General features: G+C 38.1%; 2 pseudogenes; both read right to left on the bottom strand.

Moving 5' to 3' along the window:
* Positions 1–7,072: 7,072 nt before the first annotated feature.
* LOC129542129 (olfactory receptor 4K5-like) lies at positions 7,073–8,037 on the bottom strand (annotated as a pseudogene).
* Positions 8,038–18,664: 10,627 nt separating this feature from the next.
* Positions 18,665–19,661, bottom strand: LOC129542124 (olfactory receptor 4K15-like; annotated as a pseudogene).
* Positions 19,662–19,991: the final 330 nt, after the last annotated feature.

The following is a 19,991-nucleotide window of genomic DNA, read 5'->3' as shown; positions in this document are numbered from 1 at the left end:
TAGATAAAGCCTGACAAATATCATGATAATTTAGTGAAATAACATTAAAGAGAGAGAGAGGGAGAAAGGGAGAGAGAGAGATGAAGAGAAGAAGAAAATAAGGAGGAGGAAGAGGAGAAAAGGGGGGCAGAAGAGGAGAAGGAGGAGAGTAGAAGGAAGAGGAGGAAGGGAAAGCATAGTGGTTAATAACCTGTAGTCAGTGGTATTTATTCAATATTTAAAGATCGTCTCATCTTTTAAAAAAGTATTTCTGAAATATCCAAATTTTCTACAAAGTATCTAATAGATGATAAGATTTGTCATTTCACTTTTCAAAATACAGGAAACAACTACAAAATCTTTTCCACCCTAGTTTCCTATGATTTCTTAATCCAAGTAGAATAGACTAGGGTCAATGCTATATCTCATTTTCTTCTTAATTTTTAAGGTAGTACCCATTAGTAAAAAAAAAAAAGAACAACTAACTTTTGTCACTTTTCAGCTGCGTGACTGCCTATGGAAGGTAGAACTAGATTATTTCCAAGGCTATTTTCATCTCTAAAATTCTAAGTTCAGAGGCGGTTATGTTATGGAAATATGTGGAGTTTATAAAAGTCACTCACAATTCCTTGGGCTAGGCACAGAGCACCAGAAAGTTATTAATGAATCATACACCTTTTCATTGTCAATGTACTTCAGAAGAAATGCTTTCGAAATGCAAAGTACGCTATAGGAGAATTTCCTCATTCTTGGTGTAAAACCAAGTTTGAGACACAGAAGTTGATGTTACATCCATAGCCATTTCTAAATTATGTTAATAGATCTCCAAAACCATAACATGCATAAATTTGTTTTCATTATTTTGTCTTACAATAGCTAATTACCTGTTTGCCTAACAGCAGAGCAAAAGCAGTAAAGGATACCCTTACTGGCCATTATATAGTTACACCTTCTTCATTCTAGGCAAATTGTGATAGCAAATAATCGTTTTAACAAATGGCCAATTATCTTCTGAATAGAAAGCATAAAAATGGCATATAAGGGACAGATAATGGTTATATCATACTTCCTTTTGTTTATCAAATATTAATCCTATTATTATCAACTTGGCTGCCCTTCATATTAAAAATATTTTCAATATACTCTTGACTTGATGCATTTAAACTTGTCCCTGAACTGAGCTGTGCAAAAGCATACCCCTCAGTTCTTGTCCTGAAGTAGTGAAGGCTCTGCTCCTCTTGTCCTAGACTATACAATTACAATATCTAAGGTAATGCAATATAAAGCTTTCCATCCTCAATCCAGGAAACTGATTTCTTTGGGGAAGTGAGAAATCACCCTTTAGAGATCTGATGTCATCCAACAGTGGGAGTAATCATGTTTTACAAAATAATTTTTCCAGGAGTGGAAAAGAAAGGAAAAAAGTTTATTACCAACGAGTTGGTGTGTATGAAAGCAAAAGATAATTTATCTCTGATTCCTAGTCAGCAAAGTAATTTTTCAATTCCTAACTTTCTGTCGAGCAACTGAACTGAACTGAACTGAACTTTCTGTCAGTAACACAATCATCAGTCCAGTTCAGTTCAGTTGCAGTCATGTCTGACTCTTTGTGACCCCATAGACTGCAGCACGCCTGGCTTCCCTGTCCATCACAAACTCCTGGAGCCTGTTCAAACTCAGGTTCATCAAGTCGGTGATGCCATCCAACCATCTCATCCTCTGTCATCCCCTTCTCTTCCTGCCTTCAGTCTTTCTCAGCATCAGGGATCAGGATCTTTTTCCAGTGAGTCAGTTCTTCACATCAGGTGGCCAAAGTTTTGGAGTTTCATCTTCAACATCCGTTCTTCCAATGAATATTCAGGACTGATTTCCTTTAGCATTGACTGGTCTGATCTCTTTGCTCTCCAAGAAACTCTAAAGAGTATTCTCCAACATCACAGTTCAAAAGCATCAATTCTTCGGCACTCAGCTTTCTTTATGGTGCACCTATCACATCTATACAAGACTACTGGGAAAACCATAGCTTTGGCTATATGGACCTTTGTTGGCAAAGTAATGTCTGCTTTTTAATATGTTGTCTAGGTTGGTCATAGCTTTTCTTCCAAGGAGCAAGCATCTTTTAATTTCATGGCTGCAGTCACCATCTGCACTAATTTTGAAGCCCAAGAAAACAATCATACTGTCTTACAAATGATCACCCAGCCTCAGAGTGGTTTCCTCCAATCACAAGGAGCCCACTATTTCACAGGACACTTAGTCTATTGTTAGAGTGCTTAACTGGTTCTACCATCTGTAGTTTAATAAAGAAAACCTACTCCCACTTAAACATAATATCTCTTCAAATATTTTAAGGCACCCTCATATCTTCTACCGGAGAAGGCAATGGCAAGCCACTCCAGTACTCTTGCCTAGAAAATCCCATGGATGGAGGAGCCTGGTTGGCTGTAGTCCGTGGGGTCGCTAAGGGTCGGACACGACTGAGCGACTTCACTTTCACTTTTCACTTTGACACATTGGAGAAGGAAATGGCAACCCACTCCAGTGTTCTTGCCTGGAGAATCCCAGGGACGGGGGAGCCTGGTGGGCTTCCGTCTATGGGGTCGCACAGAGTCGGACACGACTGAAGTGACTTAGCAGTAGCATATCTTCTACATGAAAAATCTATTTCTCTCCCAAAATATTTCAACTGTCTGTGAAATGAAAATATCTCCTGTCATATCAATAAATAAGAAATGTTGAGTCATCAGCGATTTCTGGGCTCCAAATGTGGATGAGGGCCCCCAAAACAGAGCAGAATGCCTGTGATCCAGCAGATGCCACCATCCTACCCCGTATGACAATCGCTGAAGAGCTGGGGGGATGCCAGAAATAGCCATTTGCCACACCTGCCACTCCATATGGTGAACAAGGAATTAAAGATGTAAACAACCTAGAAACAGAATTTGTCCCTAGATAGCTGAGATGCATATGAAAGCAATGAATTCAGTGAGCCTGAGCCTTGCATCTTCCCATGATATCTGGTTTTCCTTACTACTTAACAATAGTCTTTGATGTTCAGACTGCTTACCCACTTTGCCGCAAACTTGTATATAGCCTGATTCCTTCTCCTGCCTCTTTGGAGAAGTTATCTCAGAGCTACTGAGATGCTGTCTCCCAGGCTTGGAGTCCTAAACATTCCCACCAAATAAAATAATTCTCTACTTTGAGTTTGTGACTATATTTTTTAGTGGACAAGTCTTTTCAACTGTATTTTATATAATACATTGTCTAGATTTCCAAAGGTTGTGATGTAGATGTAGGTTTTAAATGGTCATCTTTAAAGAACGAGATTGAAATAGATTTCTCCTATCACTTTGCATGTGTATATGCTAAGTGTGTGTGTGTACTCAAACGCGAGTAAAATGTGCACATACCTAAGGACACAAGAACAATGGCATGTACTGCAGCACTGATTGAAAGAGATCGATACTGGAAACAACCCAAGTATCCATGAATTTGAGAGTAAAGATGTATAATGTTTTAGTGTGGTGGAATACATTCAGTGATTAAATTATTACACTATTTTTATAGATGAATATGTGTAAGATTAAGAACCTGACAAGGGAAATATAAGATTGGTAAAATTATCAAGCACACATTTCTACAAACCAAACATATGGACACACCATATATGGACACACATTGACTAATATTAAAATGCACAACATGAAAGTTGTGAGTTACATTTTATTCAGGGACCTTACTGAAGACTATAGCCCAGGAGCGCTTTGCTTAGTTGCTCAGCCGAGTCCAACTCTTTGCAACTTCATGGACTGTAGCCCACCAGGCACCTCTGTCCATGGGGATTTTCCAGGGAAGAATACTGGAGTGGGTTGCTATGCACTCCTCCAGGGAATCTCACCAACCCAGGAATCGAACCACAAGCTCCGGCATTGCAGGCGGATTCTTTACCATCGGAGCCACCAGAAAAGCATGGAGAACAGCCCAGGAGACAGTGTCTCAAAGAGCTCTGAGGAATTGTCTGAAGAAGTGAGGGAGGAGCCAGAGTACAAATTTCTTTTGCTGAGAAAAACATGTGGTCAAACAAAATAGCAGATTACTGCTAATTACAAAGGAACAGACATATCAAATTAATGCTTTTAGTGCTTTTCTATGTGTGGAAAAATACAAGAAGCTGAGGTCATGGAAAACTGTCCTTCAAAGGGCATCTTGGCCATCTAGAGGTAGCATCCACAGCATCGCGTGCTGCCAGTGCTTCTCCATTCCGAGCCTCTCAGGCGCGCTGGCAGTAGGTGACTACAGTGGTGAAGGTTTGATCCTTTCAGAGCTGATACAAAAGGCAACAATTTTTTTCTTTATACTAGGTTCTTATAATAGTAACTTTGCGCTTTGAATGGTCAGAATTAGTTTCTTTCGCTTGCAGGAAAAGAAAAAATGATTATCGTTAAAATAGCTGTAGGGAAGCACAATTTGCTACCCCAAAATATTCCTTTGGCATGAGAATTATTTTGAGATGAAGACAAGTAAGATGCAAAGACTCAGGAAGAAACTTTGATATTCCCTTTAACTGCCTCAAGAATGTAGACAGGATCTGTTTTAGGAAGGGAGCTTGATGGGCTTCCCAGCTGGTGGTAAATAATCCGCCTGCCAATGCAGAGACAGGTTTCCATTGTTGGGTTGGGAAGGATGGGTTCCATTCCTGGGTTGGAAAGATCCCCGGGAGAAGGGCACAGCAACCCACTCCAGTATTCTTGCCTGGAAAATCTCATGGACAGAGGAGCCTGGTGGGCTAGAGCCCATAGGGTTGCAAAGTCAGACACGACTGAAGTGACTTATCGCAACACACTGTCACCTTGATAGCTATAATATGAACTAGGTGTATAGCCGGGAGGAACACAGCAAAGTCTGTTTGTTAAGATTCTTCTCAGTGTCCCATTGTCTCTGCACAGCTCAGGAAATATTCGTTTACCAAACATTTGCTTTTGTATTTCCATGTAAATTGCCTTCCTCTCACCATACCTCTATCCCCAACATCCTCTTTTCTCTTTAGCTGCAGGCAGTATTTAGGTGAAGGTTTTAGCCATTTTGGTGAGTTACCCAGGTTTCCAGGTCTCTCACATGTATGTATGTTACTAAATTTTGTTTGATTTTCTCCTGCTAAACTGTTAACTGATATAGCTTCTTTGTCAAGAAATAGACAAAGAAAGGACTTCCCGACATTTTTAAAAACTTTAAAAATGGTTCACATCAAAAATACACATATTTTTTTAAAAAAGGAAATGAGCTAAGGAAAAAATATGTGTGTGCTAAGTCATTCCAGTAGTGTCCAACTCTTTGCAACCCTATGACCTGTAGCTCACCAAGCTCCTCTCTCCATGGGATTCTCCAGGCAAGAATATTGGAGTGGGTTGCCATGCCCTCCTTCAGAAAGGAAAAATATACTTTTTATTAAAGGAATACTTGTAATTTTCTTCTAACCTTTCTTATTACCTTTTCTGATGAAAGGAATCACCAGACATAATTGTTACCATTGCTCTTTTTCTTGGCACACATTGGCTGGAAATTCTTCTCACTTATCTGAAATCGTATCCACTGCTAAGAAAGTTGTGAACTTCATCAACATTTAAAGGTAGGACTTTGAATTTGCAGCTCGTAAAGAGATTACATAAAGAATTAAGAACAAAATGTGTTTTTCTCTACTACAAGAAAAATTGCTGGCTTTCCAGACATTCTTTAAAAAAACTTAGTTGAGATATAGATAGCACTTTATATCTCCTTGAGCGAGACCTTGCAAAGATACTTTGTTCATTTACATACAATGTAAGTGAGGCCATGTGGAAAAATTCAAAATTTGGAGTCCTCTGACAGGAACATTTCTTCCTCTGTGAAATTAACTCTGGGAATTCAGACTCCATTTCTTAATATTTAGCATTTTATTTCAAGAAGTTCATTAAGATACAAATTTAAGATTAATTCAATGTTATATATGGCATAGAGATTTCAATGTCAAAAATTACCTACCAAATCAATTTACCCAAACTAAAAACCAATGCCTTCACATTACAATGTATAACTGAACAATAAAGTGCCACAATAAATAAAAAAAGCAAACAATAAAGTGCAAAATTAGAGTTTTCATTCTTAGCATAAAAGAGAGACTAATATTTCCATAATCTATTTGCCTTGTATGAATTGAGAGATTTGGGAAAGTAAAATTAGAAGGTCTAATCAACAGTAATAATTTTCCTAACTGTCTCCAGAGTCCAGGGTAGAGATCCATTTGTGGGGTCCTGATTACTAACCAGGATGTATGTTTAACATTGATCATTATAACAAAGAACTTTGTATTTGGCCCACATACAAAGAGTGCTGCACAGCTCCTTATAGAACAGACTGAAAAGTCAGTGTTGAATTGGTCGGCTTTAAAGATTCTCCTGTCTTCTACAACTAGTAATTTCAGAGGAAACTGGCATTTCCTTAACTGATCAGAGAAAGCCCACTAAATATTTGAAAAGTAAACTTCCAGTTATATTTAGTTCCATACTTTAAAGCACTGTTAATTATTGGAAAATAATATGGGATAGGTATAATTGATATTGGAGGAGAAATCTCTTAACTGAAGAATCTTCACTTAATTTTATGCACTTATCTTAAATCAGTGAAGCTGCTGTCCTCTGGATGGGAAAATTCAGTTTCAGATTCTTGAACACTATTTGCCTATATTGATTCTTAGGCATGTAAATTAGGAAACTCATAAGATTTTTAAAATGTCTAAAGTTATCCCCACCAAAGAATCAGCTACTCATTCTTTTTTCCCATCCTATTTATATTTACCTATAACTAAAGCATCTATGCTATCTATATACAACCATCCCATAACTTATCTCCAGAACCAGTAGTCATGATTTTTTTTTTCATATTCTTGGATATGTAACTTTTGCTAAAATGATATCAGGGAAAAAACTTAATATCCACTAAATATCTCTAAATCATCTTCTTCATTACTTTCACCACAGTTAAGATATACCACGCAAGCATGTTGAAAATATTTATAAACAGACTATTGATTTGTGGAATTTGAATGAATTTGGTCTTAATAAAGGGAATTCTTCACTATTACTGGCATTTCAGAAATTTTCTTGGGCCTCAAATAATGGGTCATAATTTTCCTCAAGGCAGTCTTCATATCTTTGTTCCTTAAATAATAGGGTTTAGAATGGGAGTGAAAATGGTATAAAATATGGCAAGAACTTTATCCACAGGGTAGGTGGTAAAGGGCCACACATAGATGAATATGCAAGGTCCAAAGAATACTATTACTACAGTAATATGGGCAGCCAGAGTAGAAAATGCTTTGGCCATGGCAGCAGCAGACTTAAACCAGACAGTGATGAGAATAATGATGTAAGAGCTGACCAAGAGTGAGAAAGTGCTTAAGGAAAGGATTCCACTATTGACTACAATCAGGATTTCAATGACGTAAGAGTCCAGGCAGGCAAGTTTGGTCACTCGAGGGAGGTCACAAAAAAAGCTGCCTACTACATTGGGCCCACAAAAAGGCAGATTCACAGTAAATGACAACTGGCTTAGTGTGTGCACCAAGCCCACAGCCCAGGAGATCATTACCGGAGCAGCGCACGTCCTTCGGCTCATGGTGACGACATAGTGCAGGGGTTTGCATATGGCTACGTATCTGTCGTAGGCCATGGAGACAAGTAGCGTCATCTCCCCTCCAGTGAAGAGGTGAGTGAAGAAAATCTGAGCTATGCAGCCACTGAAGGAGATGGTCTTGTGTTCACTCAGAAAATCAGCAATCATCTTAGGAGTAGCAAAGGAAGCCTGACAGATGTCCACAAAGGAAAGGTTTCCCAAGAGAAAGTACATGGGAGAGTGCAGGCTGTTGTCAGAAGTCACTGTGAGGATAATGAGAAGGTTTCCCAGCACAATGACCACATATAACACAGAGAAGAAAACAAAAAAGAAAATCTGGATCTCCTGAGAACTAGAGAGTCCCAGTAACACAAACTCAGACACCACCGATGAATTGACCTTATCCATGGATCCAGGCTGCAGACTTGCTCTGAAACAATCCTGAAGAAGGGAAATTGGGGGAATCAGAATTACAAACTATAACACTTTTAATGTAAATGATTCTGAGATACCAGATATAATGCATATTTGCTGAATGAAAAATTTTGAAGAGACCATGATAATATATCTGAAGAATCAGAAGGAGCTTATGAGAATGTCCAAATAATTTTACCAGTCTCATTAGAATCCCTTGAGTTTTGGGATAGTCTTAATAATCTTTCACACAGTAGTAAAGAAGCTCATTCATGACCTAACTTATCATGATCACAATGTAAACAAAACTTTACTACTATTGCAGGAATAATAACAATTTAAACAGTTCCTACTAAGGAGATACTGTTGAATATATATTTTCCAAGTCTATAGTTGCAACCTAGACTGTCAATTACTCTTTTGCATAATTTCTTAAAATACATATTGTAACTTTATCTTAATTATCTAAAACTCATCTTTGCTTAATAATTTAAAAACAAAACCTAAATTTTCCATTATGTTTGCCTATAAAGATTAGACTTAGAATAATTTATGATCCCTTTGCCTAGGGTCCTCCATGAGATTATTAAGACAACTTCATAATTAAAGACTAGTTGTTTCAGCATAGAGAAATAAAAAATAATTGAATTATAAATGTCCCATGCTCCTTTAAATATATTTTATTTGGAATCAGAATAATCCTGAGAATTATTTCAAACTTGCATTTCATTTCTTCCCTGTAATAATATAGCCCTGCTATATAAATCCAATTCCATTGAACTGAAAAAAAAAAAACTTTTCAGGAAGCTCTATTTATAGCTGTATTTGTTCTCACAATTAACCATTGATCACATTTGTAGTAATGAACCTTAGAGTGAGAAGTGATCTTACCCCCATGTAAGAGCATATATGTGTTCAACTGCCTATTTCATATAAGAAGTTAAAGTCTCACTCTGTCTCTGGGATATCGTCCTAGACTCTCAATCCCACCCTCTCTAGCTTTATTGAAAATAACTGATGAGTAAAACATAGTTAAGGTATACAGTGTGATATTTTGGTACTTGTATACACTGTGAAATTATTACCACAATCAAGCTAATATTAACATCAATTATCCCACGTAGTTATATTTTCATTTGTAAAACAATTAAAATCCAGGCTTGCAGCAAATTTTAAATTTATAATGCATTACTACTAACTATAGTCACCATGCTGTATGTTAGATCTCCAGAATTTATTCATCCTACATATCTGAAACTCTATACTTTTTGATCAATGCTCATTTAGATCCAGATGCAATCACAATCCACGCAGGGAAGCCCTCAAGTAGAAAATCATTTCCTATATTTTTATTGGAAGAATGTTCCGAGAAACATTTCAACTTATCCACGTTTTGTATATACATTATTGTGGACTTCTGGAGTCGAACTATTAAGAGAATCCATCTTAAAAAATTAAAAATTAAATGAATGTGTTAGTGACAACAGTGTTTATAACAGTATGTAATTGACAGTATTCTGAAATATACCATACATTATTTTATTACCTTTTCCATGTGGACTCACTTTCTTTCTGTTTCCCCATCTCTAAAGTTGTTCTTGCTCAAGTTTATGAACTTATACATAAAATGATGAACTCTACCTAGTGAAAATGTTTATTGTATGAATACAATGTGTATAAAGGGGTTCCCAGGTGCTGCTAGTGCTAAAGAACCTGCCTGCCAATGCATGAGACACAAGACACGGGTTTGATCCCTGAGTCAAGAAGATCCCCTGGAGGAATTAGTAATATTCCATTATATGGGCTTCCTGGTGGCTACTGGTAAAGAACCCGCCTGCCAATGCAGGAGATGGAGGCTCAATCCCTGGGTTGGGAAGATACCCTGGAGAAGGAAATCACAACCCAGTCCAATATTCTTGCCTGGGAAATCCCATGGACAGAGGAGCCTGGCGGCCTGTGATCCATAGGGTCACAAAGAGCTGGACTTGACTGGCAACTGAGCACACAGCACAGTGTGTATCAATTATGAGAATAAGGTGCATTTCTGACTCACAAGTTTTCTCCTCAATTCAACTGTTTCCCCTTCCAGGATTTTTCATTGTGTAACTGTCACTGTTATTCTTCCAGGCTGTAAACCTGGAAGATCCCCTGGAGAAGGAAATGGTAACCCACTCCAGTATTCTTGCCTGGAGAATCCCATGGACGGAGAAGCCTGGTAGGGTACAGTCCACGGGGTCGCAAACAGTCGGACACGACTGAGCGACTGAACGGAACGGAACTGTCACTGTTATTCTTCCAGGCTGTAAACCTTACTTTTTCCTCTCTCTTCCACTTGTAACATCTCATTACTCGTTAAAGTGAAAAAATAAATTTTAAATTCTTTACCTTGACAACCAAGTATACATGGTTTCGTCTGGTTTTATCTACACTGCTCTCTAGCAAAGACACACTCAATCATTTATTAAGCTGGTAAACACTACCTATTCATTTTTTCCTATCTTTCACAAATAGATGGTCTATTCCAATGCAAATGTCATCTCCTCAAAAAGTCTTCACAGAGCTTAAGCTGAAATTTCTCACCTCTTAATTTTGTTGAGGTGCTTTACTTACATGTATATCATTGCTCTTTTAAGGTAAGAGTTTGTGGGTAGCTAACATTTCCCACCACATGGAGTGATGCTTGAACACTTGTGCATCGTATGTACAGCTCACAGGATATAGTGCAGATATTCTGCATGGAATAGACTTTCCATAAACGCACTTAGTGCTGACTGAAATATATTCCACTTCATATCTATCATTTGCTTAGTATTTCTATCTTCTAATCTCCCTGTGCTCAGAGGCCTTCCCAGTGAATTGTCTGCAAAGCATAAACTGCCTACATAAACTTCATCTCCACACGGAACAAAAACACTTCATCTCATTAATGATACACGCTCATACTTGAGTTGTTAAAACCAGTGCCCATAATCAAACCAACAAATTCAAAGGGAATAAAATAATCCCTTTGGATTGCAGCATAGAGAAAATTACTTATTTTTTGTATTGGAAATAAACAGCAGTCTGTTTACCAAGCTTTTAAAAAGTGATAAAAAATAATGAGAATCTTAACAAGAAATTTGCACAGTATTTCTATAGGTTTAAATAAATCTTGTAAAACCCACTTTTACAGAGTGTAAAGTAAATCATTGATGCAAAGATATACAACCACAAAACTATAAGCTGAATTTGGTATTAACATTTCCACGATTTTTTTAATAGTTTTCCTTCATAGGCCTGTATCCACAAAGAAATATATAGCCTTGATTTTCATGTTTATTTATTTAGGTGCTAGGTAAGCGTGGCATAATGGATTTTATAAGGTACAATTGGAGTTTGTCATAATCTGCCCAAGAATACTTCACCTTCTTACATAATTTCTCAGAAATTCCTCCAAACCTGCTAAAACACACCAACATTCTCATCTTGACTCATTTTCTATTACTTCTAATACATTTTCCTCCCATCTGTGGATTCTCTTTGAGGCACAATGTAATAATGCAATACATACCTGGACACAATCTATTTTTTAAAATGTACATTTTTGTTAGACATAACTACCTGATATAAGACATATCAGAGATGTAAATTGAACTCTTCAATTTTCTATTGTGGGATTAACTTTTTCCACCTGGTTATAGATGCCTTTTTCTCCTGTCAAATTGGAATAGTGGATGGTTTTATCTAAGTGACCAACTGAAGCTTTGGAGATGTAGCAATAGATAGCAAAGGTTCATCTTCCAATGGGTATTATTAATACTTTCCACTACATATTCCCTTTGGAACAAAGTAAATAGCATCCCACACTGCTGACAATTACAATGAGGGCCATAGAATCACAGGAGAAAAAGGGAGGGTCTTTCAGCCTTTGGGCAGTATACAGAGAAGAGGACAAAGAATAAGAACTTAAAGGATGTAGATTCTTGTTCCCAACTCTATTAATAACTAAGAATAAGTTATTAGGTAAAACATTTAACTCTGAGCCTCAGTTTACCCTTCTGTAAAACTATTTTAACATTTCAAGTATACTCAAAGAGAACTGTTAAATGTCTTTGTATAGTGTTCAACTTTGCCATATTTTAATGTTTTGCTATATTTCCTTCATCTTTATTAGTAATAAAACACTGTGAAAGGTAGCAAAATATACCACCCTGAAATATGCCACTTTGGCTTAAGAATCATTTTAATCTCAGGACACTTGAGAAGAAGCAGATATAAGCAAAGTTCTCTGTCCTCCCTATCTGCCTAAATCCAGGACATACATTTGTGTGGGTGTTCCCTTCTCCTTTCTACCAGGAAGGTCAGAAGTTAATCAGAGACAACTCTAGATCCTTACCAGCTGAGATGACACCAAGGAATCTACATAACAAACCTCACTAACCTTATTTAAAGCAGTCTGTTTAGCTCGCTTGTTTATAAATTGCTTTGACGGGTACCTGTTATACATTCTATTTGAGCAAAGACTTGAAGGGATTGGAATCATAAATATGTATATTCCTTGTTGGATGGGTTTCCACATGTTTTCCACAAATTTAGCCTCTGTTTCTCCTTAGCTTAAAGGGAAACCATTCTGCTCTTTATTTTGCACCCTCACTGTACTTGGCTTTTAACTCTTCAGAGAACCCAACCTCACTATCTGCCTACATGCCTGGAGAAATATTTGTACTTAGGGGCTAACCAGCCATATTCTTTTGGGTAAAACACAATTCCTGAATCTCAGTTTCTCCATTTGTGTGTGGGAATGATGGTGAATCACTGGGCCTCATTCTCTACCTAAAAGCTAGTACCCATTTCTTCTAAGGTTACTAAAATAAAAGCACAATAAAAATCATGTGATGAGCATGACATCTTTAATGATAAGAGAGACTCAACCCACATTTTTTTTTGACAGGAAAGAAAAAATGAAGATGGGGGAACAACACCTCCTCAGGTCCAGTGGGGATAGAAGTCTGGTTTCTCAATACCCAAGAATAAGTGAGGAGCTTCTAGTCATTGCTGGGTGGGAGAGAGTTCTGGCTCCTCCTGAGGTCTCCTTCAATACTACCTGGCTGGGAGGGATTGGAGGCTGATGCTGCTACCCACTTACACCAAGGGAGGAGGAACTGATTATAGTCTGACACAGATGAGAGCTCTGGCTCTTCTGACACCATCTCAGGAGGTGGGGGGATTTGGGTTCATTTTTACAGTTTGGCCAGGGATAGGAGTCTAAGCTATCCATTGGCCTTTGCTAGTGTGAAGTGGGATGAAAAATTTTTTGGTATGGTGTTTGGCTGGAGTAGAGAAATTATTTTGGAAGTTTTCTGTCTTGCCAGCTGCCTTCTTGGTTCTTCAGCTTGAATGAACAAGATTTTGTTAGGATTTGTTTTTTTCTTTTCTCATTAGAGTTCCTGAGTTGTTGGCTTTTTAAGTTATATAATGTCATTCCTTGGGCCCCTATCCAGTCTCCCTTCTTATAATGTTCATTTTGTAGATTATGTCCACTATTATAATTGTATTTAGCAGGAGGACTATGGAAAATTATGTCTACACTTTTTACCCTAAGCAGAAGTCACCTGCTTTTACTTTATGATGGTAATATTTTCTCCTTTTTATTTGCTATATATATTTAGTCATTTGGAACATATTTCTTATATATCTAATAGATTTACTACTGATTTGAGGGGGAGGTTAATCTATTTTGTCTGCTGACTCTTGTTTACTGGGGATATGTTCCTCGTGTTTTGTGAGTTTGACTGTGAACTCAAACTCAGCAGGACTTCAGTTCAGTCCAGTCACTCAGTCATGTTTGACTCTTTGCGACCCCATGAACCGCAGCACGCCAGGCGTCCCTGTCCATCACCAACTCCTGAAGCTTGCTCAAACTCATGTCCATTGAGTCGGTTATGCAATCCAACCATCTCATCCTCTGTTGTCCCCTTCTCCTCCTGCCCTCAACCTTTCCCAGCATCAGGGTCTGTTCCAGTGAGTCAGCTCTTCGCATCAGGTGGGCAAAGTATTGGACTTTCAGCTTCAACATCAGTCCTTCCAATGAACACCCAGGACTGATCTCCTTTAGGATAATGAACTCGTTGGATCTCCTTGCAGTCCAAGGGACTCTCAAGAGTCTTCTCTAACATCACAGTTCAAAAGCATCAATTCTTCTGCGTTCCGAAGCAGGACTTCATGTGTCTAAATCCATATGATCCTTCAGAAACAATTTTGTTTTTGCTTTTCCAAAAGCCACCCAAACTTCATTGTCTCTTTGAGTTCTCAATACTGAGTACTGTGCTGTGCTCAGTTGTGTCCGACTCTTTGCCACCCCATGAACAGTAGCCTGCCAGGCTCCTCTGTCCATGGGATTCTTCAGGAAGAATACTGGTGGAGGTTGCCACTTCCTCCTCCAGGGGATCCTCCTGACCCAGAGATAGAACTCATGTCTCCTTCATGTCCTGCATTGGCAGGCAGATTCTTCACCATTGCCCACCAGGGAAGCCCCTGAGTTCTCAATATCATATGTGATTTTATCAGGTAATTGTGTTCAAAATATACATAGCATATAAATTCAAACTCTAAACTTATATGTAGGTAATCCTACTATTGTAATTTCCAAGAGGAAGCCTTTTTATATCCATAAGTTCAGAGTGAAAACAGATATTTTGGTCTTTTCCTTGTGCTACTTAGTTTTCTCTGCTAGTCCATACTTTCACTGAAGTTCCCAGACCCAAACAGTCCTGCACAAACAAAATTTACCCCTGATAGCCAAGCACTGCCCATCATTTTCATGACTTACACTCACTTTCCATCAACATCCCCCTCCCAAAACTTCCACTATTTCAGATACTATGATGTCCTTCATTTCTGTTAAATAATACCAAAAACTCAAAAGTATTTTTATTATTTAAGTTTCAACAGTGTTGCCAATAGAGGTGTAAGCTTGGTTTTCTAATTCATAGATATTTTGTAAGGATGGAATGAGATGATATATAAAAGTACAATTTATAAACTTTATGTGATCATTGAATATATGTTTTGCTTTATCATTCCCATTGTTGTATTACACACACCTAATTAGGTTATTATCTTTTAAGTCTGTGTTTCACAGAAGAATCAACAAAACCTTACAGAATGGTAAATTTATGGAGGAAAAATGAGTCTAAAACTGCTTAAAATATAATTGGCATTAAATCCTATTCCATACAATTATTTCTTCTATATATGGTATATCAAGAGCATAATTTGCCTTTGGTCATGGACTTTCTTTTAAAGACCAGAAGTCAGAAGTTAAATTCAGTATTATAACTTTCAAGTCATGTAATACTAAAACTCAAGTCACAAAACTGGGTGAATTTATTTTTCATAAAATTCTTGTCAGTAGCTACCATGAATCATGAGTCTTTATCAGCATGAGTTCCACAGGCCTACATGAGGATGAAAAGGTGCTCTTGCAAATTACCTTGGGCCAGAGACTGGAGGTAATTTGTTGGTTGGTCCCACCAGGTGAGATTCTCGTGAATCAGGCACTGATAGCAGAAATCCTAAGAACAGACAGCATGGAATTGATGAGCATATCCCACCCCAGAAACTAGGCTGCCTAGTTTCTGGCATGGACCCAATCAGGTCTCCTTTCAGAACCTGCAGTTGCCCTGTCTTGTGACTTCTGATTACACATGGGGTTGTTTCCACACTCATACCTGTGCCTGAATTGAACAGCTGATTGCCTCACTCTACCTTATTTTACCTGATGAGGTCAAGCAAAGGTGTATTAACTTCAAGAAAAAAAAAAGAAGTTAAATTTACTTGAATCATTTCTTCTTCTTGCCAATTATGAGTGTGTTCAACTAAATTAATTTGTATGACACTCACTCTCAGTTTTCTAACTGGTGAAAGAAGGTTACATTATGAGTAAAAATTGAATATTAAATTTAAGTTCGAAAATGTAACCTTCTTTTGAAAATTCAAAATAATGATTTTATACTTTTAGAGAGCCTTAAAATATGTATTCTCAATTATGTTTTATTGGTCAACGTAAATTAAGAGGGCATGACATGGAGATAGGGAGGAGAATACATCGAGCAAAGTCACACATTTAACACTATCAGAAAAAAGTCCTCTCTTTATATATGGAGAGATGTCTGTTTTTGTATGTACTCTTTGAATCCCCAACTTAAAGTGTCAATTCTGAACTTTGATTTAATACACTGAAATATGTAAACATTACTTGTGGAGTCACATTTTAGTATTTGTAACATCGTTAAAGTAAATATGCAAATCTATTTGGTTTCTGAGTTCAGATGAGTTCTGCAACATAACCTATGTGCTCTTTGACCTCTAAGTTTGATTCGTTTGCAATGAGACTTTAGATTGCAAGAAATAATCTGCCAAAAAATTTATCTCAGTGTAATTAGTTCCTTAGTTCAGATAAATATAGCTAGAATAGCAAGGAATACAGTTGTTTGTGTTTGTATACATATATGAAGAAAGAAGAGACAGGGAATGAGGTCTACAATCAGAAGGACTTATTCTGTCAACTAAAATGGTGAGAACTGTGCCAAGTTTTCCTCATTTTCCTCAAGTAAAATTTATGACAATAATGATACCAGATAAAATGATGACTAGAAAATAACTGTAAATTAATTACTATCCTAAAACTTGAAAATACCATTTACATATTATACATATTGGTGTTTTGTACATCTCCATATTTACCAAGTAGATTGGAAGAAGCTTGAATTTGATCACTTTTTTTTTAGGAAAAGAAGACTTTTATTGACGTATAGTTGATTCATAATATTATATTAGCTTCAGGAGTACAGCATACTGATTCAGTATTTTTACAGTTTATATCCCATTAGAAGTTATTACAGGATAATGGCTATAATACTCTGTACTATACAGTGCATCCTTGTTGTATATCTCTTTTATACACAGTCATTTGTGTATTTTTGGCTTCCCTGGTGGCTCAGACACCCTGCAATGCTGGAGACCTGGGTTGGATCCCTGGGTTGGGAAGATACCCTGGAGAAGGAAATGGCAACCCACTCCAATACTCTTGTCTGGAAAATTCCATGGATGGAGAAGCCTGGTAGGCTACAGTCCATGGAGTTGCAAAGAGTTGGACGCGACTGAACGACTTCACTTTCACACAGTCATTTGTATCTCTTAATTCCAGACCCCTTTCCCATTTCTTCTCCCCACTCGTAATCACTAGTTTGCTTTCTATATCTGTGAGTGTGTTTCTGTTTTACTGTATGCCTTCATTTGTTTACTTTTTAAATACTGCACATAAATGATATCATAGTGTATTTGTTTTTCTGTGTCTAAGTTAAAGTTATTTTACTAAATGTAATATTCTCTAGGTCCATCCACATTGCTGCAAAAGACAGAATTTCATTCTTTTATATGGCTGAGTAATATTCCATTGCTTTATATATATATATATATATATATAAAACATCTTTTTTATTCATTTATCTATTGATGGACACTTGGGTTACTTCTAATAATGGCTATTGTAAACAGGGTTACTATGAATATCAAGGTGTGTATATCTTTTTGAATTAGTCCTTTCATTTTTTCCAGATGTGTGTGTGTGTGTGTGTGTACAGTGGAATTGCTAAATCATATGGAAGTTCTATTTTTAGTTTTTTTTTTAATACTGTTTTTTACTGCACCAATTTACATTTTCATCAATAATCTACAAGGGTCCCCTTAGAAAAAGAAGACTTTCAATATTATGGTTGGTGTCCATAGTGCTGCTGCTGCTGCTGCTGCTAAGTCACTTCAGTCGTGTCTGACTCTGTGCGACCCCATGGACTGTAGCCTACCAGGCTCCTCTGTCCATGGGATTTTCTAGGCAAGAGTACTGGAGTAGGTTGCCTTTGCCTTCTCCATAGTAGGTTGCCTCAAAATGTGCCTCAGTGGCATACTGATTATTAAAGTTACTATTTTGATTCTTAAAGTTACTTAAGAAATGACCATTGCAAGAAGGACATTCTGACCCACATTTCTGTCTGCTGAAAGTATGAACTCTGTTATATGAGGGGTTGCACCCTCTATATCTGGAGGTAGAAAGACACACGTATCACCAAAGACAGGGAATTGGACCAAGAAGCCTACAGAAGCAAACCTTGTTACTTCTTTCCTTTACTGTCCCAAGTGCAAACTCTGCTTAGATTCTTCACTAACTGGGCACCCAAATCCTAAGTTTCTTTGTCCTGTCAATTCCTCACAAATTTGTTGTTTTTTGTTTGTTTTTTGTCTATAATGTATAAAAGCTGCCTACTTTGGCCTCTTATTAGGTTTCATCTCTGTGAGAGCTTCACGTGGATGAATTAAAATGTGTTTCTTTTTCCCCTGTTAATCTTTGTGTCAGTTTTTTTTACTAGTTTATCCACAAGACCTCACAAGGGGTAATAGGAAAAATACACCCCACCCCTTCCCAACATTATAAATAATTTTGCCATGAAATGTAATGTAATGTCACAAGCAAAAGACAGGGTGTCCTATTCTTCTATTATCTAAGATAGCTAGTTTGATGTTCTATAAGCAAAAGATAGGAAAAGGAAGAAAATGTGTCCGATGGTATCTGAGACACAGCAGTAATTCACAGAAGAGGGCACACCGACCTGGCTATCATCACGGGCTGTGTTTGCCGCAAAGGAGAACTGGAAGACCGCTGGGAACGCGCCTGTCGGTGCCCCAGTTTCTGCACTGCTGATATCACCTCCTTATTTCTCAAGGTGTAGATCAAGGGGTTTAAAAGAGGAGTGAAAACTGTATAAAATATTGAGAGGAGCTTATCCACTGGGGGACTGCTAAAGGCCAGGCGTAAATGAAGATGCAGGGCCCTAAGAGGAGGGTTGCTACGGCGATGTGGGCAGTCAGGGTGGCCCTTGCCTTGGCCATGCCCGCTGAGGAACGCCGCCGCACAGTGCCCAGGATGACCGTGCAGGAGACCAGCAAGAGCCCAAAGGAGCACACGGCCTTTAGAGCGCTGTCTGGCAGCATCAGGACCTCCAGAGTGAAGGTGTCTGTGCAGGCAAGTGTGATAACCAGGGGCAGGTCACAGAGAACACTGTCCACTCAGTTGGGGCCACAGAATGGGAGGTTTACTGTGAAGACCAACTGACCGGCTGAGTGCAGAACCCCAGTGAGCCAGGAGCCCACCACGAGGCTGATGCGCTTGCGCACATTCATGATGGTGACATAATGCAGGGGCGACATATGGCCACGTATCTATCGTATGCCATGGCCACAAGGAGCATCATCTCACCACCGGCAAAGACATGCAGGAAGAATATCTGGGCCATGCAGCCTTCAAAGGAGATGGTCTTGTGCTCCACGACGAAGTCAGCAATCATTTTGGGGGAAGCAAAGGTGGACAGACAGACGTCAGTGAAGGAGAGGTTACTGAGTAGAAAGTACATGGCTGTGTGTAGGGAGGGTTCAGAGAAGATTGTGAGCACTATGAGCAGGTTCCCCAGCACAACAGATAAATAGAAAAGTGTAAAAAATGCAAAATAGAAAAGTTGTAGCTCTCGAGAACCTGAAAGACTGTGCAACACAAACTCAGTCACTCCTGAATTATTTTCTTGGTCCATGGTTTCAAATTTCTGAAACTGGGTCGGAAATGTTCCTGTAAAGTAAAATAGAAATATATCATAGGATTGGGAGAGAAAATGAGCAAGGCCAAGCTTGGTGTCAAATCCCTCTCAACATACTTACATTCCTTATTAGCACATTAAATACATGTTGTATGCAATCATTTATTTTTTAATGACTGGATAACTTGGCGTTCATCTCTGCATTGGAGCATGATAGTTTTATTCTAAAAATAGAAGTTTACCAATCATCACAATTCCTGAAACAAGAAAGAAACTCTAGACTCATACTGACAGCTTTCAAATACTATGTCTTGTCATTTCTAGCAA

The sequence above is a fragment of the Moschus berezovskii genome, chromosome 9, assembly GCF_049115385.1.
Source record: "Moschus berezovskii isolate FMDL1 chromosome 9, NW_MosBer_1.0, whole genome shotgun sequence".
Lineage (NCBI taxonomy): Eukaryota > Metazoa > Chordata > Mammalia > Artiodactyla > Moschidae > Moschus > Moschus berezovskii.
This window is presented reverse-complemented; position numbering and strand designations above follow the sequence as displayed.